This window comes from Petromyzon marinus, chromosome 24 (assembly GCF_048934315.1).
Source record: "Petromyzon marinus isolate PM22_M1 ecotype Great Lakes invasive population chromosome 24, UKy_Petmar_22M1.pri1.0, whole genome shotgun sequence".
NCBI classification, from domain to species: domain Eukaryota; kingdom Metazoa; phylum Chordata; class Hyperoartia; order Petromyzontiformes; family Petromyzontidae; genus Petromyzon; species Petromyzon marinus.
Window position 1 is genome coordinate 1,801,379 of NC_133690.1, and position 22,461 is coordinate 1,823,839.

General features: G+C 39.1%; 13 non-coding genes across 13 annotated transcripts; all 13 read left to right on the plus strand.

The window, feature by feature from the left end:
* The first annotated feature begins 2,226 nt into the window (after nt 1-2,226).
* On the plus strand, nt 2,227-2,299 carry TRNAA-AGC (transfer RNA alanine (anticodon AGC)). Its single transcript has one exon. It is a non-coding gene; the product is annotated as a tRNA-Ala (tRNA).
* A 430-nt stretch (nt 2,300-2,729) lies between these two features.
* Nucleotides 2,730-2,802, plus strand: TRNAA-AGC (transfer RNA alanine (anticodon AGC)). Its single transcript has one exon. It is a non-coding gene; the product is annotated as a tRNA-Ala (tRNA).
* A 2,930-nt stretch (nt 2,803-5,732) lies between these two features.
* Nucleotides 5,733-5,805, plus strand: TRNAA-AGC (transfer RNA alanine (anticodon AGC)). The gene has a single exon. It is a non-coding gene; the product is annotated as a tRNA-Ala (tRNA).
* A 430-nt stretch (nt 5,806-6,235) lies between these two features.
* Nucleotides 6,236-6,308, plus strand: TRNAA-AGC (transfer RNA alanine (anticodon AGC)). Its single transcript has one exon. It is a non-coding gene; the product is annotated as a tRNA-Ala (tRNA).
* A 426-nt stretch (nt 6,309-6,734) lies between these two features.
* TRNAA-AGC (transfer RNA alanine (anticodon AGC)) lies at nt 6,735-6,807 on the plus strand. Its single transcript has one exon. It is a non-coding gene; the product is annotated as a tRNA-Ala (tRNA).
* Nucleotides 6,808-7,236: 429 nt separating this feature from the next.
* TRNAA-AGC (transfer RNA alanine (anticodon AGC)) lies at nt 7,237-7,309 on the plus strand. Its single transcript has one exon. It is a non-coding gene; the product is annotated as a tRNA-Ala (tRNA).
* Nucleotides 7,310-8,742: 1,433 nt separating this feature from the next.
* Nucleotides 8,743-8,815, plus strand: TRNAA-AGC (transfer RNA alanine (anticodon AGC)). Its single transcript has one exon. It is a non-coding gene; the product is annotated as a tRNA-Ala (tRNA).
* Nucleotides 8,816-10,748: 1,933 nt separating this feature from the next.
* On the plus strand, nt 10,749-10,821 carry TRNAA-AGC (transfer RNA alanine (anticodon AGC)). Its single transcript has one exon. It is a non-coding gene; the product is annotated as a tRNA-Ala (tRNA).
* A 1,433-nt stretch (nt 10,822-12,254) lies between these two features.
* Nucleotides 12,255-12,327, plus strand: TRNAA-AGC (transfer RNA alanine (anticodon AGC)). Its single transcript has one exon. It is a non-coding gene; the product is annotated as a tRNA-Ala (tRNA).
* Nucleotides 12,328-16,267: 3,940 nt separating this feature from the next.
* On the plus strand, nt 16,268-16,340 carry TRNAA-AGC (transfer RNA alanine (anticodon AGC)). The gene has a single exon. It is a non-coding gene; the product is annotated as a tRNA-Ala (tRNA).
* Nucleotides 16,341-18,266: 1,926 nt separating this feature from the next.
* TRNAA-AGC (transfer RNA alanine (anticodon AGC)) lies at nt 18,267-18,339 on the plus strand. Its single transcript has one exon. It is a non-coding gene; the product is annotated as a tRNA-Ala (tRNA).
* Nucleotides 18,340-19,270: 931 nt separating this feature from the next.
* TRNAA-AGC (transfer RNA alanine (anticodon AGC)) lies at nt 19,271-19,343 on the plus strand. Its single transcript has one exon. It is a non-coding gene; the product is annotated as a tRNA-Ala (tRNA).
* Nucleotides 19,344-19,764: 421 nt separating this feature from the next.
* On the plus strand, nt 19,765-19,837 carry TRNAA-AGC (transfer RNA alanine (anticodon AGC)). Its single transcript has one exon. It is a non-coding gene; the product is annotated as a tRNA-Ala (tRNA).
* The last annotated feature ends 2,624 nt before the right edge of the window (nt 19,838-22,461 follow it).

Below are 22,461 nucleotides of genomic sequence, written 5' to 3' on the forward strand. Positions count from 1 at the left end.
CATTTACAGGAAAGCAAAGTGGCAAAGCGAAAGCGTGCTGAGTCCTTTTTCCAGAGATCGATGGATCGAAGCCAGTCTATGATATCTGGCTTCCTGTATCACTTAGGTCGGTTTTTATTCATTGCAGATTTAAAGGTTAAGCTTGTTCTTGTTAGGCTTAGATATTTTTCAAAAAGTTCCATGGCCTATTTCAAGATAAACATCCATGACAACCCAGTGGGGGATTATCTCAGCTGGTAGAGCGCTCGCTTAGCATGTGAGAGGTAGTGGGATCGATGCCCACATTCTCCAAAGCGCATATGGACAAGTAGCTCTTTTTTTGCTAGCGTGTATGAATTGTGTAATCATATGAACGTGTCGAATGTTTAAAACGTCATCAATATATTCACAAGGTCACTCAAAATATTACAAATGAATTTCTTAAGCCGGTATGGATGCAAACAATGATAATTTTTCAACATCTTTTCTGCTGCCTATCAGGTCCATGGATGTCAATAATATCCATTTACAGGAAAGCAGAGTGGCAGAGCATAAGCGTGCTGGGTCCTTTTCCCAGAGGTCGATGGATCGAAGCCAGTCTATGATATCTGGCTTCCTGTATCACTTAGGTCGGTTTTTATTCATTGCAGATTTAAAGGTTAAGCTTGTTCTTGTTAGGCTTAGATATTTTTTTTTAATGTGCTATGGCCTATGTCAACATAAACATCCACGACAACCCAGTGGGGGATTAGCTCAAGTGGGAGAGCGCTCGCTTAGCATGCGAGAGGTAGTGGGATCGATGCCCACGTTCTCCAAAGTACATATGGACAAGTACCTTTTTTTATGTTAGCTTGTATGAATTGAGTAATCATATGAACGTGTCGAATGTTTAAAACGTTATCAATATATTCACAAGGTCAATCAAAATATTACAAATTAATTTCTTAACCCGGTATTGATGCAAACAATGATCATTTTTCCGTATCTTTTCTGCTGCCTATCAGGTCCATGGACGTCAATAATATCCATTTACAGGAAAGCAGAGTGGCAAAGCGAAAGCGTGCTGGGCCCTTTTTCCAGAGATCGATGGATCGAAGCCAGTCTATAATATCTGGCTTCCTCTATCACATAGGTCGGTTTTAATTTATTGCAGATTTAAAGGTAACGTTTGATCTTGTTTTGCTTTGATATTTTTCAAAAAGTTCCATGGCCTATTTCGAGATAAACATTCAACACAACCAAGTGGGGGATTATCTCAAGTGGTAGAGCGCTCGCTTAGTATGCGAGAGGTAGTGGGATCCATGCCCACATTCTCCAAAACGCCTATGGACAAGTAGCTCTTTTTTTGTTAGCATGTATCAATTGAGTAATCATATGAACGTGTCGAATGTTTAAAACGTTATCAATACATTCACAAGGTCAATCAAAATATTACAAATGAATTTCTTAACCCGGTATTGATGCAAACATTGATTTTTTTCAATATCTTTTCTGCTGCCTAACAGGTCCATGGACGTCAATTATATCCATTTACAGGAAAGCAGAGTGGCAGAGCGTAAGCGTGCTGGGTCCTTTTCCCAGAGGTCGATGGATCGAAGCCAGTCTATGATATCTGGCTTCTGGTATCAATTAGGTCGGTTTTTATTCATCGCAGATTTAAAGGTTAAGTTTGTTCTTGTTTAGCTTAGATATTTTTTTTCAAATGTGCTATGGCCTATGTCAACATAAACATCCACGACATCCCAGTGGGGGATTAGCTCAAGTGGTAGAGCGCTCGCTTAGCATGCGAGAGGTAGTGTGAGCGATGCCCACATTCTGCAAAGAACATATGGACAAGTACCTTTTTTTTAGCTTGTATGAATTGTGTAATCATATGAACGTGTCGAATGTTTAAAACGTCATAAATATATTCACAAGGTCACTCAAAATATTACAAATGAATTTCTTAAGCCGGTATGGATGCAAACAATGATAATTTTTCAACATCTTTTCTGCTGCCTATCAGGTCCATGGATGTCAATAATATCCATTTACAGGAAAGCAGAGTGGCAGAGCATAAGCGTGCTGGGTCCTTTTCCCAGAGGTCGATGGATCGAAGCCAGTCTATGATATCTGGCTTCCTGTATCACTTAGGTCGGTTTTTATTCATTGCAGATTTAAAGGTTAAGTTTGTTCTTGTTAGGCTTAGATATTTTTTTTTAAATGTGCTATGGACTATGTCGACATAAACATCCACGACAACCCAGTGGGGGATTAGCTCAAGTGGTAGAGCGCTCGCTTAGCATGCGAGAGGTAGTGGGATCGATGCCCACATTCTCCAAAGTACATATGGACAAGTACCTTTTTTATGTTAGCTTGTATGAATTGAGTAATCATATGAACGTGTCGAATGTTTAAAACGTTATCAATACATTCACAAGGTCAATCAAAATATTACAAATGAATTTCTTAACCCGGTATTGATGCAAACATTGATTTTTTTCAATATCTTTTCTGCTGCCTAACAGGTCCATGGACGTCAATTATATCCATTTACAGGAAAGCAGAGTGGCAGAGCGTAAGCGTGCTGGGTCCTTTTCCCAGAGGTCGATGGATCGAAGCCAGTCTATGATATCTGGCTTCTGGTATCACTTAGGTCGGTTTTTATTCATCGCAGATTTAAAGGTTAAGTTTGTTCTTGTTTAGCTTAGATATTTTTTTTTCAAATGTGCTATGGCCTATGTCAACATAAACATCCACGACATCCCAGTGGGGGATTAGCTCAAGTGGTAGAGCGCTCGCTTAGCATGCGAGAGGTAGTGGGATCGATGCCCACATTCTCCAAAGAACATATGGACAAGTACCTTTTTTTAGCTTGTATGAATTGAGTAATCATATGAACGTGTCGAATGTTTAAAACGTTATCAATATAGTCACAAGGTCAATCAAAATATTACAAATTAATTTATTAACCCGGTATTGATGCAAACAATGATAATTTTTCTGTATCTTTTCTGCTGCCTATCAGGTCCATGGACCTCAATAATATCCATTTACAGGAAAGCAGAGTGGCAAAGCGAAAGTGTGCTGGTCCCTTTTTCCAGAGATCGATGGATCGAAGCCAGTCTATAATATCTGGCTTCCTCTATCACATAGGTCGGTTTTAATTTATCGCAGATTTAAAGGTAACGTTTGATCTTGTTAGGCTTAGATATTTTTCAAAAAGTTCCATGGCCTATTTCAAGATAAACATCCATGACAACCCAGTGGGGGATTATCTCAGCTGGTAGAGCGCTCGCTTAGCATGTGAGAGGTAGTGGGATCGATGCCCACATTCTCCAAAGCGCATATGGACAAGTAGCTCTTTTTTTGCTAGCGTGTATGAATTGTGTAATCATATGAACGTGTCGAATGTTTAAAACGTCATCAATATATTCACAAGGTCACTCAAAATATTACAAATGAATTTCTTAAGCCGGTATGGATGCAAACAATGATAATTTTTCAACATCTTTTCTGCTGCCTATCAGGTCCATGGATGTCAATAATATCCATTTACAGGAAAGCAGAGTGGCAGAGCATAAGCGTGCTGGGTCCTTTTCCCAGAGGTCGATGGATCGAAGCCAGTCTATGATATCTGGCTTCCTGTATCACTTAGGTCGGTTTTTATTCATTGCAGATTTAAAGGTTAAGCTTGTTCTTGTTAGGCTTAGATATTTTTTTTTAATGTGCTATGGCCTATGTCAACATAAACATCCACGACAACCCAGTGGGGGATTAGCTCAAGTGGGAGAGCGCTCGCTTAGCATGCGAGAGGTAGTGGGATCGATGCCCACGTTCTCCAAAGTACATATGGACAAGTACCTTTTTTATGTTAGCTTGTATGAATTGAGTAATCATATGAACGTGTCGAATGTTTAAAACGTTATCAATATATTCACAAGGTCAATCAAAATATTACAAATTAATTTCTTAACCCGGTATTGATGCAAACAATGATCATTTTTCCGTATCTTTTCTGCTGCCTATCAGGTCCATGGACGTCAATAATATCCATTTACAGGAAAGCAGAGTGGCAAAGCGAAAGCGTGCTGGGCCCTTTTTCCAGAGATCGATGGATCGAAGCCAGTCTATAATATCTGGCTTCCTCTATCACATAGGTCGGTTTTAATTTATTGCAGATTTAAAGGTAACGTTTGATCTTGTTTTGCTTTGATATTTTTCAAAAAGTTCCATGGCCTATTTCGAGATAAACATTCAACACAACCAAGTGGGGGATTATCTCAAGTGGTAGAGCGCTCGCTTAGTATGCGAGAGGTAGTGGGATCCATGCCCACATTCTCCAAAACGCCTATGGACAAGTAGCTCTTTTTTTGTTAGCATGTATCAATTGAGTAATCATATGAACGTGTCGAATGTTTAAAACGTTATCAATACATTCACAAGGTCAATCAAAATATTACAAATGAATTTCTTAACCCGGTATTGATGCAAACATTGATTTTTTTCAATATCTTTTCTGCTGCCTAACAGGTCCATGGACGTCAATTATATCCATTTACAGGAAAGCAGAGTGGCAGAGCGTAAGCGTGCTGGGTCCTTTTCCCAGAGGTCGATGGATCGAAGCCAGTCTATGATATCTGGCTTCTGGTATCAATTAGGTCGGTTTTTATTCATCGCAGATTTAAAGGTTAAGTTTGTTCTTGTTTAGCTTAGATATTTTTTTTCAAATGTGCTATGGCCTATGTCAACATAAACATCCACGACATCCCAGTGGGGGATTAGCTCAAGTGGTAGAGCGCTCGCTTAGCATGCGAGAGGTAGTGTGAGCGATGCCCACATTCTGCAAAGAACATATGGACAAGTACCTTTTTTTTAGCTTGCATGAATTGAGTAATCATATGAACGTGTCGAATGTTTAAAACGTTATCAATACATTCACAAGGTCAATCAAAATATTACAAATGAATTTCTTAACCCGGTATTGATGCAAACATTGATTTTTTTCAATATCTTTTCTGCTGCCTAACAGGTCCATGGACGTCAATTATATCCATTTACAGGAAAGCAGAGTGGCAGAGCGTAAGCGTGCTGGGTCCTTTTCCCAGAGGTCGATGGATCGAAGCCAGTCTATGATATCTGGCTTCTGGTATCAATTAGGTCGGTTTTTATTCATCGCAGATTTAAAGGTTAAGTTTGTTCTTGTTTAGCTTAGATATTTTTTTTCAAATGTGCTATGGCCTATGTCAACATAAACATCCACGACATCCCAGTGGGGGATTAGCTCAAGTGGTAGAGCGCTCGCTTAGCATGCGAGAGGTAGTGTGATCGATGCCCACATTCTGCAAAGAACATATGGACAAGTACCTTTTTTTTAGCTTGTATGAATTGTGTAATCATATGAACGTGTCGAATGTTTAAAACGTCATAAATATATTCACAAGGTCACTCAAAATATTACAAATGAATTTCTTAAGCCGGTATGGATGCAAACAATGATAATTTTTCAACATCTTTTCTGCTGCCTATCAGGTCCATGGATGTCAATAATATCCATTTACAGGAAAGCAGAGTGGCAGAGCATAAGCGTGCTGGGTCCTTTTCCCAGAGGTCGATGGATCGAAGCCAGTCTATGATATCTGGCTTCCTGTATCACTTAGGTCGGTTTTTATTCATTGCAGATTTAAAGGTTAAGTTTGTTCTTGTTAGGCTTAGATATTTTTTTTTAAATGTGCTATGGACTATGTCGACATAAACATCCACGACAACCCAGTGGGGGATTAGCTCAAGTGGTAGAGCGCTCGCTTAGCATGCGAGAGGTAGTGGGATCGATGCCCACATTCTCCAAAGTACATATGGACAAGTACCTTTTTTATGTTAGCTTGTATGAATTGAGTAATCATATGAACGTGTCGAATGTTTAAAACGTTATCAATACATTCACAAGGTCAATCAAAATATTACAAATGAATTTCTTAACCCGGTATTGATGCAAACATTGATTTTTTTCAATATCTTTTCTGCTGCCTAACAGGTCCATGGACGTCAATTATATCCATTTACAGGAAAGCAGAGTGGCAGAGCGTAAGCGTGCTGGGTCCTTTTCCCAGAGGTCGATGGATCGAAGCCAGTCTATGATATCTGGCTTCTGGTATCACTTAGGTCGGTTTTTATTCATCGCAGATTTAAAGGTTAAGTTTGTTCTTGTTTAGCTTAGATATTTTTTTTTCAAATGTGCTATGGCCTATGTCAACATAAACATCCACGACATCCCAGTGGGGGATTAGCTCAAGTGGTAGAGCGCTCGCTTAGCATGCGAGAGGTAGTGGGATCGATGCCCACATTCTCCAAAGAACATATGGACAAGTACCTTTTTTTTAGCTTGTATGAATTGAGTAATCATATGAACTTGTCGAATGTTTAAAACGTTATCAATAAATTCACAAGGTCACTCAAAATATTACAAATGAATTTCTTAAGCCGGTATGGATGCAAACAATGATAATTTTTCAACATCTTTTCTGCTGCCTATCAGGTACATGGATGTCAATAATATCCATTTACAGGACAGCGGAGTGGCAGAGCATAAGCGTGCTGGGTCCTTTTCCCAGAGGTCGATGGATCGAAGCCAATCTATGATATCTGGCTTCCTGTTTCGCCTAGGTCGGTTTTTATGTTTCGCGGATTTAAAGGTTAAGTTTGTTCTAGTTTAGCTTAGATATTTTTTTCAAATGTGCTATGGCCTATGTCAACATAAACATCCACGAGAACCCAGTGGGGGATTAGCTCAAGTGGTAGAGCGCTCGCTTAGCATGCGAGAGGTAGTGGGATCGATGCCCACATTCTCCAAAGAACACATGGACAAGTACCTTTTTTTGTATAGCTTGTATGAATTGAGTAATCCTATGCACGTGTGGAATGTTGAAAACGTTATCAATATATTCACAAGGTCACTGAAAATATTACAAATGAATTTCTTAAGCCGGTATGGATGCAAACAATGATAATTTTTCAATATCTTTTCTGATGCCTATCAGGTCCATGGACGTCAATTATATACATTTACAGGAAAGCAGAGTGGCAGAGCGTAAGCGTACTGGGTCCTTTTCCCAGAGGTCGATGGATCGAAGCCAGTCTATGATATCTGGCTTCCGGTATCACTTGGGTCGGTTTTTAATTATCGCAGATTTAAAGGTTAAGTTTGTTCTTGTTTAGCTTAGATATTTTTTTCAAATGTGCTATGGCCTATGTCAACATAAACATCCACGAGAACCCAGTGGGGGATTAGCTCAAGTGGTAGAGCGCTCGCTTAGCATGCGAGAGGTAGTGGGATCGATGCCCACATTCTCCAAAGTGCATATGGACACGTACATTTTTTTGTTAGCTTGTATGAATTGAGTATTCATATGAACGTGTCGAATGTTTTAAACGTTATCAATATATTCACAAGGTCAATCAAAATATTACAAATTAATTTATTAACCCGGTATTTATGCAAACAATGATCATTTTTCCGTATCTTTTCTGCTGCCTATCAGGTCCATGGACGTCAATAATATCCATTTACAGAAAAGCAAAGTGGCAAAGCGAAAGCGTGCTGGGCCCTTTTTCCAGAGATCGATGGATCGAAGCCAGTCTATAATATCTGGCTTCCTCTATCACATAGGTCGGTTTTAATTTATCGCAGATTTAAAGGTAACGTTTGATCTTGTTTTGCTTTGATATTTTTCAAAAAGTTCCATGGCCTATTTCGAGATAAACATTCAACACAACCAAGTGGGGGATTATCTCAAGTGGTAGAGCGCTCGCTTAGTATGCGAGAGGTAGTGGGATCCATGCCCACGTTCTCCAAAACGCCTATGGACAAGTAGCTCTTTTTTTGTTAGCATGTATGAATTCAGTAATCATATGAACGTGTCGAATGTTTAAAACGTTATCAATACATTCACAAGGTCAATCAAAATATTACAAATGAATTTCTTAACCCGGTATTGATGCAAACATTGATTTTTTTCAATATCTTTTCTGCTGCCTATCAGGTCCATGGACGTCAATTATATCCATTTACAGGAAAGCAGAGTGGCAGAGCGTAAGCGTGCTGGGTCCTTTTCCCAGAGGTCGATGGATCGAAGCCAGTCTATGATATCTGGCTTCCGGTATCACTTAGGTCGGTTTTTATTGATCGCAGATTTAAAGGTTAAGTTTGTTCTTGTTTTGCTTAGATATTTTTTTTCAAATGTGCTATGGCCTATGTCAACATAAACATCCACGACACCCCAGTGGGGGATTAGCTCAAGTGGTAGAGCGCTCGCTTAGCATGTGAGAGGTAGTGGGATCGATGCCCACATTCTCCAAAGCACATATGGACAACTACCTTTTTTTATTTGCTCGTATGAATTGAGTAATCATATGAACGTGTCGAATGTTGAAAACGTTATAAATGTATTCACAAGGTCAATCAAAATATTACAAATGAATTTATTAACCCGGTATGGATGCAAACAATGATAATTTTTCAACATCTTTTCTGCTGCCTATCAGGTCCATGGACGTCAATAATATCCATTTACAGGAAAGCAGAGTGGCAGAGGGTAAGCGTGCTGGGTCCTTTTCCCAGAGGTCGATGGATCGAAGCCAGTCTATGACATCTGGCTTCCTATATCACTTAGGTCGGATTTTATTTATCTCAGATTTTAAGGTTAAATATGTTCTTGTTTAGCTTAGATATTTTTTTTTAAAATGTGCTATGGCCTATGTCGACATAAGCATCCACGACAACCCAGTGGGGGATTAGCTCAAGTGGTAGAGCGCTCGCTTAGCATGCGAGAGGTAGTGGGATCGATGCCCACATTCTCCAAAGTACATATGGACAACTACCTTTTTTTTGTTTGCTCGTATCAATTGAGTAATCATATGAACGTTTCGAATGTTGAAAACGTTATCAATGTATTCACAAGGTCAATCAAAATATTACAAATGAATTTCTTAAGCCGGTATTGATGCAAACAATGAAAAATTTTCAACATCTTTTCTGCTGCCTATCAGGTCCATGGACGTCAATTATATCCATTTACAGGAAAGCAGAGTGGCAGAGCGTAAGCGTGCTGGGTCCTTTTCCCAGAGGTCGATGGATCGAAGCCAGTCTATGATATCTGGCTTCCGGTATCACTTAGGTCGGTTTTTATTTATCGCTGATTTAAAGGTTAAGTTTGTTCTTGTTTAGCTTAGATATTTTTTTCAAATGTGCTATGGCCTATATCAACATAAACATCCAAGACAACCCAGTGGGGGATTAGCTCACGTGGTAGAGTGCTAGCTTAGCATGCGAGAGGTAGTGGGATCGATGCCCACATTCTCCAAAGTACATATGGACACGTACCTTTTTTTGTTAGCTTGTATGAATTGAGTAATCATATGAATGTGTCGAATATTTAAAACGTTATCAATATATTTACAAGGTCAATCAAAATATTACAAATGAATTTATTAACCCGGTATTGATGCAAACAATGATAATTTTTCAATATCTTTTCTGCAGCCTATCATGTCCATGGACATCAATAATATCCATTTACAGGAAAGCAAAGTGGCAAAGCGAAAGCGTGCTGGGCCCTTTTTCCAGAGATCGATTGATCGAAGCCAGTCTATAATATCTGGCTTCCTCTATCACATAGGTCGGTTTTAATTTATCGCAGATTTAAAGATAACGTTTGATCTTGTTTTGCTTTGATATTTTTCAAAAAGTTCCATGGCCTATTTCAAGATAAACATCTATGACAACCCAGTGGGGGATTAGCTCAAGTGGTAGAGCGCTTGCTTAGCATGCGAGAGGTAGTGGGATCGATGCCCACATTCTCCAAAGTACATATGGACACGTACCTTTTTTTTGTTAGCTTGTATGAATTGAGTAATCATATGAACGTGTCGAATGTTTAAAACGTTATCAATATATTTACAAGGTCAATCAAAATATTACAAATGAATTTATTAACCCGGTATTGATGCAAACAATGATAATTTTTCAACATCTTTTCTGCAGCCTATCAGGTCCATGGACGTCAATAATATCCATTTACAGGAAAGCAGAGTGGCAGAGCGTAAGTGTGCTGGGTCCTTTTCCCAGAGGTTGATGGATCGAAGCCAGTCTATGATATCTGGCTTCCTATATCACTTAGGTCGGATTTTATTTATCTCAGATTTAAAGGTTAAGTTAGTTCTTGTTTAGCTTAGATATTTTTTTAAAAAATGTGCTATGGCCTATGTCGACATAAACATCCGCGACAACCCAGTGGGGGATTAGCTCAAGTGCTAGAGCGCTTGCTTAGCATGCGAGAGGTAGTGGGTTCGATGCCCACATTCTCCAAAGTACATATGGACAATTACCTTTTTTTTGTTAGCTCGTATGAATTGAGTAATCATATGAACGTGTCGAATGTTGAAAACGTTATCAATGTATTCATAAGGTCAATCAAAATATTACAAATGAATTTCTTAAGACGGTATTGATGCAAACAATGATAATTTTCAACATCTTTTCTGCTGCCTATCAGGTACATGGATGTCAATAATATCCATTTACAGGAAAGCAGAGAGGCAGAGCGTAATCATGCTGGGTCCTTTTCCCTGAGGTCGATGGATCGAAGCCAATCTATGATATCTGGCTTCCTGTATCGCCTAGGTCGGTTTTAATGTTTCGCGGATTTAAAGGTTAAGTTTGTTCTTGGTTAGCTTAGATATTTTTTTAAATGTGCTATGTACTATGTCGAAATAAACATCCATGACAACCCAGTGGGGGATTAGCTCAAGTGGTAGAGCGCTCGCTTAGCATGCGAGAGGTAGTGGGATCGATGCCCACATTCTCCAAAGTACATATGGACAATTACCTTTTTTTGTTTGCTTGTATGAATTGAGTAATCATATGAACGTGTCGAATGTTTAAAACGTTATCAATATATTTACAAGGTCAATCAAAATATTACAAGTGAATTTATTAACCCGGTATTGATGCAAACAATGATAATTTTTCAACATCTTTTCTGCAGACTATCAGGTCCATGGACGTCAATAATATCCATTTACAGGAAAGCAAAGTGGCAAAGCGAAAGCGTGCTGAGTCCTTTTTCCAGAGATCGATGGATCGAAGCCAGTCTATGATATCTGGCTTCCTGTATCACTTAGGTCGGTTTTTATTCATTGCAGATTTAAAGGTTAAGCTTGTTCTTGTTAGGCTTAGATATTTTTCAAAAAGTTCCATGGCCTATTTCAAGATAAACATCCATGACAACCCAGTGGGGGATTATCTCAGCTGGTAGAGCGCTCGCTTAGCATGTGAGAGGTAGTGGGATCGATGCCCACATTCTCCAAAGCGCATATGGACAAGTAGCTCTTTTTTTGCTAGCGTGTATGAATTGTGTAATCATATGAACGTGTCGAATGTTTAAAACGTCATCAATATATTCACAAGGTCACTCAAAATATTACAAATGAATTTCTTAAGCCGGTATGGATGCAAACAATGATAATTTTTCAACATCTTTTCTGCTGCCTATCAGGTCCATGGATGTCAATAATATCCATTTACAGGAAAGCAGAGTGGCAGAGCATAAGCGTGCTGGGTCCTTTTCCCAGAGGTCGATGGATCGAAGCCAGTCTATGATATCTGGCTTCCTGTATCACTTAGGTCGGTTTTTATTCATTGCAGATTTAAAGGTTAAGCTTGTTCTTGTTAGGCTTAGATATTTTTTTTTAATGTGCTATGGCCTATGTCAACATAAACATCCACGACAACCCAGTGGGGGATTAGCTCAAGTGGGAGAGCGCTCGCTTAGCATGCGAGAGGTAGTGGGATCGATGCCCACGTTCTCCAAAGTACATATGGACAAGTACCTTTTTTATGTTAGCTTGTATGAATTGAGTAATCATATGAACGTGTCGAATGTTTAAAACGTTATCAATACATTCACAAGGTCAATCAAAATATTACAAATGAATTTCTTAACCCGGTATTGATGCAAACATTGATTTTTTTCAATATCTTTTCTGCTGCCTAACAGGTCCATGGACGTCAATTATATCCATTTACAGGAAAGCAGAGTGGCAGAGCGTAAGCGTGCTGGGTCCTTTTCCCAGAGGTCGATGGATCGAAGCCAGTCTATGATATCTGGCTTCTGGTATCACCTAGGTCGGTTTTTATTCATCGCAGATTTAAAGGTTAAGTTTGTTCTTGTTTAGCTTAGATATTTTTTTTTCAAATGTGCTATGGCCTATGTCAACATAAACATCCACGACATCCCAGTGGGGGATTAGCTCAAGTGGTAGAGCGCTCGCTTAGCATGCGAGAGGTAGTGGGATCGATGCCCACATTCTCCAAAGAACATATGGACAAGTACCTTTTTTTAGCTTGTATGAATTGAGTAATCATATGAACGTGTCGAATGTTTAAAACGTTATCAATATAGTCACAAGGTCAATCAAAATATTACAAATTAATTTATTAACCCGGTATTGATGCAAACAATGATAATTTTTCTGTATCTTTTCTGCTGCCTATCAGGTCCATGGACCTCAATAATATCCATTTACAGGAAAGCAGAGTGGCAAAGCGAAAGTGTGCTGGTCCCTTTTTCCAGAGATCGATGGATCGAAGCCAGTCTATAATATCTGGCTTCCTCTATCACATAGGTCGGTTTTAATTTATCGCAGATTTAAAGGTAACGTTTGATCTTGTTTTGCTTTGATATTTTTCAAAAAGTTCCATGGCCTATTTCGAGATAAACATTCAACACAACCAAGTGGGGGATTAGCTCAAGTGGTAGAGCGCTCGCTTAGCATGCGAGAGGTAGTGGGATCGATGCCGACATTCTCCAAAGAACATATGGACAAGTACCCTTTTTTTAGCTTGTATGAATTGAGTAAACCTATGAACGTGTCGAATGTTTAAAACGTTATCAATAAATTCACAAGGTCACTCAAAATAGTACAAATGAATTTCGTAAGCCGGTATGGATGCAAACAATGATAATTTTTCAACATCTTTTCTGCTGCCTATCAGGTACATGGATGTCAATAATATCCATTTACAGGAAAGCGGAGTGGCAGAGCATAAGCGTGCTGGGTCCTTTTCCCAGAGGTCGATGGATCGAAGCAAATTTATGATATCTGGCTTCCTGTATCGCCTAGGTCGGTTTTTATGTTTCGCGGATTTAAAGGTTAAGTTTGTTCTTGTTTAGCTTAGATATTTTAAAAAGAAAATGTGCTACGGCCTTTGTCGAGATAAACATCCATGACAACCCAGCGGGGGAGTAGCTCAGCTGGTAGAGCACTCGCTTAGCATGTGAGAGGTAGTGGGATCGATGCCCACATTCTCCAAAGCGCATATGGACAAGTAGCTCTTTTTTTGCTAGCGTGTATGAATTGAGTAATCATATGAACGTGTCGAATGTTTAAAACGTTATCAATATATTCACAAGGTCAATCAAAATATTACAAATGAATTTATTAACCCGGTATTGATGCAAACAATGATCATTTTTCCGTATCTTTTCTGCTGCCTATCAGGTCCATGGACCTCAATAATATCCATTTACAGGAAAGCAGAGTGGCAAAGCGAAAGTGTGCTGGGCTCTTTTTCCAGAGATCGATGGATCGAAGACAGTCTATAATATCTGGCTTCCTCTATCACATAGGTCGGTTTTAATTTATCGCAGATTTAAAGGTAACGTTTGATCTTGTTTTGCTTTGATATTTTTCAAAAAGTTCCATGGCCTATTTCGAGATAAACATTCAACACAACCAAGTGGGGGATTAGCTCAAGTGGTAGAGCGCTCGTTTAGCATGCGAAAGGTAGTGGGATCGATGCCCACATTCTCCAAAACGCATATGGACAAGTAGCTCTTTTTTTGTTAGCATGTATGAATTGAGCAATCATATGAACGTGTCGAATGTTTAAAACGTTATCAATATATTCACAAGGTCAATCAAAATATTACAAATGAATTCCTTAACCCGGTATTGATGCAAACAATGATTTTTTTTCAATATATTTTCTGCTGCCTATCAGGTCCATGGACGTCAATTATATCCATTTACAGGAAAGCAGAGTGGCAGAGCGTAAGCGTGCTGGGTCCTTTTCCCAGAGGTCGATGGATCGAAGCCAATCTATGATATCTGGCTTCCTGTATCGCCTAGGTCGGTTTTTATGTTTCGCGGATTTAAAGGTTAAGTTTGTTCTTGTTTAGCTTAGATATTTTTTTCAAATGTGCTATGGCCTATGTCAACATAAACATCCACGAGAACCCAGTAGGGGATTAGCTCAAGTGGTAGAGCACTCGCTTAGCATGCGAGAGGTAGTGGGATCGATGCCCACATTCTCCAAAGTACATATGGACACGTACATTTTTTTGTTAGCTTGTATGAATTGAGTAATCATATGAACGTGTCGAATGTTTAAAACGTTATCAATATATTCACAAGGTCAATCAAAATATTACAAATTAATTTATTAACCCGGTATTGATGCAAACAATGATCATTTTTCCGAATCTTTTCTGCTGCCTATCAGGTCCATGGACGTCAATAATATCCATTTACAGGAAAGCAAAGTGGCAAAGCGAAAGCGTGCTGGGCCCTTTTTCCAGAGATCGATGGATCGAAGCCAGTCTATAATATCTGGCTTCCTCTATCACATAGGTCGGTTTTAATTTATCGCAGATTTAAAGGTAACGTTTGATCTTGTTTTGCTTTGATATTTTTCAAAAAGTTCCATGGCCTATTTCGAGATAAACATTCAACACAACCAAGTGGGGGATTATCTCAAGTGGTAGAGCGCTCGCTTAGTATGCGAGAGGTAGTGGGATCCATGCCCACATTCTCCAAAACGCCTATGGACAAGTAGCTCTTTTTTGTTAGCATGTATGAATTGAGTAATCATATGAACGTGTCGAATGTTTAAAACGTTATCAATACATTCACAAGGTCAATCAAAATATTACAAATGAATTTCTTAACCCGGTATTGATGCAAGCATTGATTTTTTTCAATATCTTTTCTGCTGCCTATCAGGTCCATGGACGTCAATTATATCCATTTACAGGAAAGCAGAGTGGCAGAGCGTAAGCGTGATGGGTCCTTTTCCCAGAGGTCGATGGATCGAAGCCAGTCTATGATATCTGGCTTCTGGTATCACTTAGGTCAGTTTTTATTCATCGCAGATTTAAAGGTTAAGTTTGTTCTTGTTTAGCTTAGATATCTTTTTTTCAAATGTGCTATGGCCTATGTCAACATAAACATCCACGACATCCCAGTGGGGGATTAGCTCAAGTGGTAGAGCGCTCACTTAGCATGCGAGAGGTAGTGTGATCGATGCCCACATTCTGCAAAGAACATATGGACAAGTATCTTTTTTTAGCTTGTATGAATTGTGTAATCATATGAACGTGTCGAATGTTTAAAACGTCATCAATATATTCACAAGGTCACTCAAAATATTACAAATGAATTTCTTAAGCCGGTATGGATGCAAACAATGTTAATTTTTCAACATCTTTTCTGCTGCCAATCAGGTCCATGGATGTCAATAATATCCATTTACAGGAAATCAGAGTGGCAGAGCATAAGCGTGCTGGGTCCTTTTCCCAGAGGTCGTTGGATCGAAGCCAGTCTATGATATCTGGCTTCCTGTATCACTTAGGTCGGTTTTTATTCATTGCAGATTTAAAAGTTAAGTTTGTTCTTGTTAGGCTTAGATATTTTTTTTTAAATGTGCTATGGACTATGTCGACATAAACATCCACGACAACCCAGTGGGGGATTAGCTCAAGTGGTAGAGCGCTCGCTTAGCATGCGAGAAGTAGTGGGATTGATGCCCAAATTCTCCGAAACGCATATGGACAAGTAGCACTTTTTATGTTAGCGTGTATGAATTGAGTAATCATATGAACGTGTCGAATGTTTAAAACGTTATCAATATATTCCCAAGGTCAATCAAAATATTACAAATGAATTTCTTAACCCGGTATTGATGCAAACAATGATAATTTTTCAATATCTTTTCTGCTGCCTATCAGGTCCATGGACGTCAATAATATCCATTTACAGGAAAGCAAAGTAGCAGAGCATAAGCGTGCTGGGTCCTTTTCCCAGAGGTCGATGGATCGAAGCCAATCTATGATATCTGGCTTCCTGTATCGCTTAGGTCGGTTTTAATGTTTCTCAGATTTAAAGGTTATGTTTGTTCTTGTTTAGCTTAGATATTTTAAAAAGAAAATGTGCTATGGCCTATTTCGAGATAAACATCCACGACAACCCAGCTGGGGGATTAGCTCAGGTGGTAGAGCGCTTGCTTAGCATGTGAGAGGTCGTGGGATCGATGCCCACATTCTCCAAAGCGCATATGGACAAGTAGCTCTTTTTTTGCTAGCGTGTATGAATTGAGTAATCATATGAACGTGTCGAATGTTTAAAACGTTATCAATATATTCACAAGGTCAATCAAAATATTACAGATGAATTTATTAACCCGGTATTGATGCAAACAATGATAATTTTTCCACGTCTTTTCTGCTGCCCATCAGGTCCATGGACGCCAATAATATCTATTTACAAGAAAGTAGAGTGGCAAAGTGAAGGCGTGCTTGGTACTTTTTCCAGAGGTCGCTGGATCGAAGCCAGTATATGATATCTGGCTTCCTCTATCACATAAGTCGGTTTTAATTTATTGCAGATTTAAAGGTTACGTTTGATCTTGTTTTGCTTAGATATTTTTTCTAAAAGTTCCATTGCCTATGTCGAGATAAACATCTCAAACAACCCAGTAAGGGAGTAGATCAAGTGGTAGTGTGCTCGCTTACCATGCGAGAAGTAGTGGGATCGATGCCCACATTCTCCAAAACGCATATGGACAAGTAGCTCTTTTTTTGTTAGGATGTATGAATTGAGTAATCATATGAACGTGTCGAATGTTTAAAACGTTATCAATACATTCACATGGTCAATCAAAATATTACAAATGAATTTCTTAACCCGGTATTGATGCAAACATTGATTTTTTTCAATATCTTTTCTGCTGCCTATCAGGTCCATGGACGTCAATTATATCCATTTACAGAAAGCAGAGTGGCAGAGCGTAAGCGTGCTTGGTCCTTTTCCCAGAGGTCGATGGATCGAAGCCAGTCTATGATATCTGGCTTCCTGTATCACTTAGGTCGGTTTTTATTCATTGCAGATTTAAAGGTTAAGTTTGTTCTTGTTAGGCTTAGATATTTTTTTTAAATGTGCTATGGACTATGTCGACATAAACATCCACGACAACCCAGTGGGGGATTAGCTCAAGTGGTAGAGCGCTCGCTTAGCATGCGAGAGGTAGTGGGAGCGATGCCCATATTCTCCAAAGAACATATGGACAAGTGCCTTTTTTTAGCTTGTATGAATTGCGTAATCATATGAACGTGTCGAATGTTTAAAACGTTATCAATATAGTCACAAGGTCAATCAAAATATTATAAATTAATTTATTAACCCGCTATTGATGCAAACAATGATCATTTTTCTGTATCTTTTCTTCTGCCTATCAGGTCCATGGACCTCAATAATATCCATTTACAGGAAAGCAGAGTGGCAAAGCGAAAGTGTGCTGGGCCCTTTTTCCAGAGATCGATGGATCGAAGCCAGTCTATAATATCTGGCTTCCTCTATCACATAGGTCGGTTTTAATTTATCGCAGATTTAAAGGTAACGTTTGATCTTGTTTTGCTTTGATGTTTTTCAAAAAGTTCCATGGCCTATTTCGAGATAAACATTCAACACAACCAAGTGGGGGATTATCTCAAGTGGTAGAGCGCTCGCTTAGCATGCGAGAGGTAGTGGGATCGATGCCCACATTCTCCAAAACGCATATGGACAAGTAGCTCTTTTTTTGTCAGCATGTATGAATTGAGCAATCATATGAACGTGTCGAATGTTTAAAACGTTATCAATATATTCACAAGGTCAATCAAAATATTACAAATGAATTCCTTAACCCGGCATTGATGCAATGATTTTTTTCAATATCTTTTCTGCTGACTATCAGGTACATGGATGTCAATAATATCCATTTACAGGAAAGCAGAGTGGCAGAGCGTAAGCGTGCTGGGCCCTTTTCCCAGAGGTCGATGGATCGAAGCCAATCTATGATATATGGCTTCCTGTATCGCCTAGGTCGGTTTTTATGTTTCGCGGATTTAAAGGTTAAGTTTGTTCTTGTTTAGCTTAGATATTTTTTTCAAATGTGCTATGGCCTATGTCAACATAAACATCCACGAGAACCCAGTGGGGGATTAGCTCAAGTGGTAGAGCGCTCGCTTAGCATGCGAGAGGTAGTGGGATCGATGCCCACATTCTCCAAAGTACATATGGACACGTACATTTTTTTGTTAGCTTGTATGAATTGAATAATCATATGAACGTGTCGAATGTTTAAAACGTTATCAATATATTCACAAGGTCAATCAAAATATTACAAATTAATTTATTAACCCGGTATTGATGCAAACAATGATCATTTTTCCGAATCTTTTCTGCTGCCTATCAGGTCCATGGACGTCAATAATATCCATTTACAGGAAAGCAAAGTGGCAAAGCGAAAGCGTGCTGGGCCCTTTTTCCAGAGATCGATGGATCGAAGCCAGTCTATAATATCTGGCTTCCTCTATCACATAGGTCGGTTTTAATTTATCGCAGATTTAAAGGTAACGTTTGATCTTGTTTTGCTTTGATATTTTTCAAAAAGTTCCATGGCCTATTTCGAGATAAACATTCAACACAACCAAGTGGGGGATTATCTCAAGTGGTAGAGCGCTCGCTTAGTATGCGAGAGGTAGTGGGATCCATGCCCACATTCTCCAAAACGCCTATGGACAAGTAGCTCTTTTTTTGTTAGCATGTATGAATTGAGTAATCATATGAACGTGTCGAATGTTTAAAACGTTATCAATACATTCACAAGGTCAATCAAAATATTACAAATGAATTTCTTAACCCGGTATTGATGCATGCATTGATTTTTTTCAATATCTTTTCTGCTGCCTATCAGGTCCATGGACGTCAATTATATCCATTTACAGGAAAGCAGAGTGGCAGAGCGTAAGCGTGCTGGGTCCTTTTCCCAGAGGTCGATGGATCGAAGCCAGTCTATGATATCTGGCTTCTGGTATCACTTAGGTCGGTTTTTATTCATCGCAGATTTAAAGGTTAAGTTTGTTCTTGTTTAGCTTAGATATCTTTTTTTCAAATGTGCTATGGCCTATGTCAACATAAACATCCACGACATCCTAGTGGGGGATTAGCTCAAGTGGTAGAGCGCTCGCTTAGCATGCGAGAGGTAGTGGGATCGATGCCCACATTCTCCAAAGAACATATGGACAAGTGCCTTTTTTTTAGCTTGTATGAATTGCGTAATCATATGAACGTGTCGAATGTTTAAAACGTTATCAATATATTCACAAGGTCAATCAAAATATTACAAATGAATTCCTTAACCCGGTATTGATGCAATGATTTTTTTCAATATCTTTTCTGCTGACTATCAGGTACATGGATGTCAATAATATCCATTTACAGGAAAGCAGAGTGGCAGAGTGTAAGCGTGCTGGGCCCTTTTCAAAGAGGTCGATGGATCGAAGCCAATCTATGATATCTGGCTTCCTGTATCGCCTAGGTCGGTTTTTATGTTTCGCGGATTTAAACGTTAAGTTTGTTCTTGTTTAGCTTAGATATTTTTTTCAAATGTGCTATGGCCTATGTCAACATAAACATCCACGAGAACCCAGTGGGGGATTAGCTCAAGTGGTAGAGCGCTCGCTTAGCATGCGAGAGGTAGTGGGATCGATGCCCACATTCTCCAAAGTACATATGAACACGTACATTTTTTTGTTAGCTTGTATGAATTGAGTAATCATATGAACGTGTCGAATGTTTAAAACGTTATCAATATATTCACAAGGTCAATCAAAATATTACAAATTAATTTATTAACCCGGTATTGATGCAAACAATGATCATTTTTCCGAATCTTTTCTGCTGCCTATCAGGTTCATGGACGTCAATAATATCCATTTACAGGAAAGCAAAGTGGCAAAGCGAAAGCGTGCTGGGCCCTTTTTGCAGAGATCGATGGATCGAAGCCAGTCTATAATATCTGGCTTCCTCTATCACATAGGTCGGTTTTAATTTATCGCAGATTTAAAGGTAACGTTTGATCTTGTTTTGCTTTGATGTTTTTCAAAAAGTTCCATGGCCTATTTCGAGATAAACATTCAACACAACCAAGTGGGGGATTATCTCAAGTGGTAGAGCGCTCGCTTAGTATGCGAGAGGTAGTGGGATCCATGCCCACATTCTCCAAAACGCCTATGGACAAGTAGCTCTTTTTTTGTTAGCATGTATGCATTGAGTAATCATATGAACGTGTCGAATGTTTAAAACGTTATCAATACATTCACAAGGTCAATCAAAATATTACAAATGAATTTCTTAACCCGGTATTGATGCAAACATTGATTTTTTTCAATATCTTTTCTGCTGCCTATCAGGTGCATGGACGTCAATTATATCCATTTACAGGAAAGCAGAGTGGCAGAGCGTAAGCGTGCTGGGTCCTTTTCCCAGAGGTCGATGGATCGAAGCCAGTCTATGATATCTGGCTTCTGGTATCACTTAGGTCGGTTTTTATTCATTGCAGATTTAAAAGTTAAGTTTGTTCTTGTTAGGCTTAGATATTTTTTTTTAAATGTGCTATGGACTATGTCGACATAAACATCCACGACAACCCAGTGGGGGATTAGCTCAAGTGGTAGAGCGCTCGCTTAGCATGCGAGAGGTAGTGGGATTGATGCCCAAATTCTCCGAAACGCATATGGAAAAGTAGCACTTTTTATGTTAGCGTGTATGAATTGAGTAATCATATGAACGTGTCGAATGTTTAAAACGTTATCACTATATTCCCAAGGTCAATCAAAATATGACAAATGAATTTCTTAACCCGGTATTGATGCAACAATGATAATTTTTTAATATCTTTTCTGCTGCCTATCAGGTCCATGGACGTCAATAATATCCATTTACAGGAAAGCAAAGTAGCAGAGCATAAGCGTGCTGGGTCCTTTTTCCAGAGGTCGATGGATCGAAGCCAATCTATGATATCTGGCTTCCTGTATCGCTTAGGTCGCTTTTAATGTTTCGCAGATTTAAAGGTTATGTTTGTTCATTGTTAGCTTAGATATTTTAAAAAGAAAATGTGCTATGGCCTATTTCGAGATAAACATCCACGACAACCCAGCTGGGGGATTAGCTGAGGTGGTAGAGCGCTTGCTTAGCATGTGAGAGGTAGTGGGATCGATGCCCACATTCTCCAAAGCGCATATGGACAAGTAGCTCTTTTTTGCTAGCGTGTATGAATTGAGTAATCATATGAACGTGTCGAATGTTTAAAACGTTATCAATATATTCACAAGGTCACTCAAAATATTACAGATGAATTTATTAACCCGGTATTGATGCAAACAATGATAATTTTTCAACATCTTTTCTGCTGCCTATCAGGTCCATGGACGTCAATAATATCCATTTACAGGAAAGCAGAGTAGCAAAGCGAAAGCGTGCTGGGCCCTTTTTCCAGAGATCGATGGATCGAAGCCAGTCTATAATATCTGGCTTCCTCTATCACATAGGTCGGTTTTAATTTATCGCAGATTTAAAGGTAACGTTTGATCTTGTTTTGCTTTGATATTTTTCAAAAAGTTCCATGGCCTATTTCGAGATAAACATTCAACACAACCAAGTGGGGGATTATCTGAAGTGGTAGAGCGCTCGCTTAGTATGCGAGAGGTAGTGGGGTCCATGCCCACATTCTCCAAAACGCCTATGGACAAGTAGCTCTTTTTTTGTTAGCATGTATGAATTGAGTAATCATATGAACGTGTCGAATGTTTAAAACGTTATCAATACATTCACAAGGTCAATCAAAATATTACAAATTAATTTCTTAACCCGGTACTGATGCAAACATTGATTTTTTTCAATATCTTTTCTGCTGCCTATCAGGTCCATGGACGTCAATTATATCCATTTACAGGAAAGCAGAGTGGCAGAGCGTAAGCATGCTGGGTCCTTTTTCCAGAGGTCGATGGATCGAAGCCAGTCTATGATATCTGGCTTCCGGTATCACTTAGGTCGGTTTTTATTCATCGCAGATTTAAAGGTTAAGTTTGTTCTTGTTTAGCTTAGATATTTTTTTATCAAATGTGCTATGGCCTATGTCAACATAAACATCCACGACATCCCAGTGGGGGATTAGCTCAAGTGGTAGAGCGCTCGCTTAGCATGCGAGAGGTAGTGTGATCGATGCCCAGTTTCTGCAAAGAACATATAGACAAGTACCTTTTTTATGTTAGCTTGTATGAATTGTGTAATCATATGAACGTGTCGAATGTTTAAAACGTCATCAATATATTCACAAGGTCACTCAAA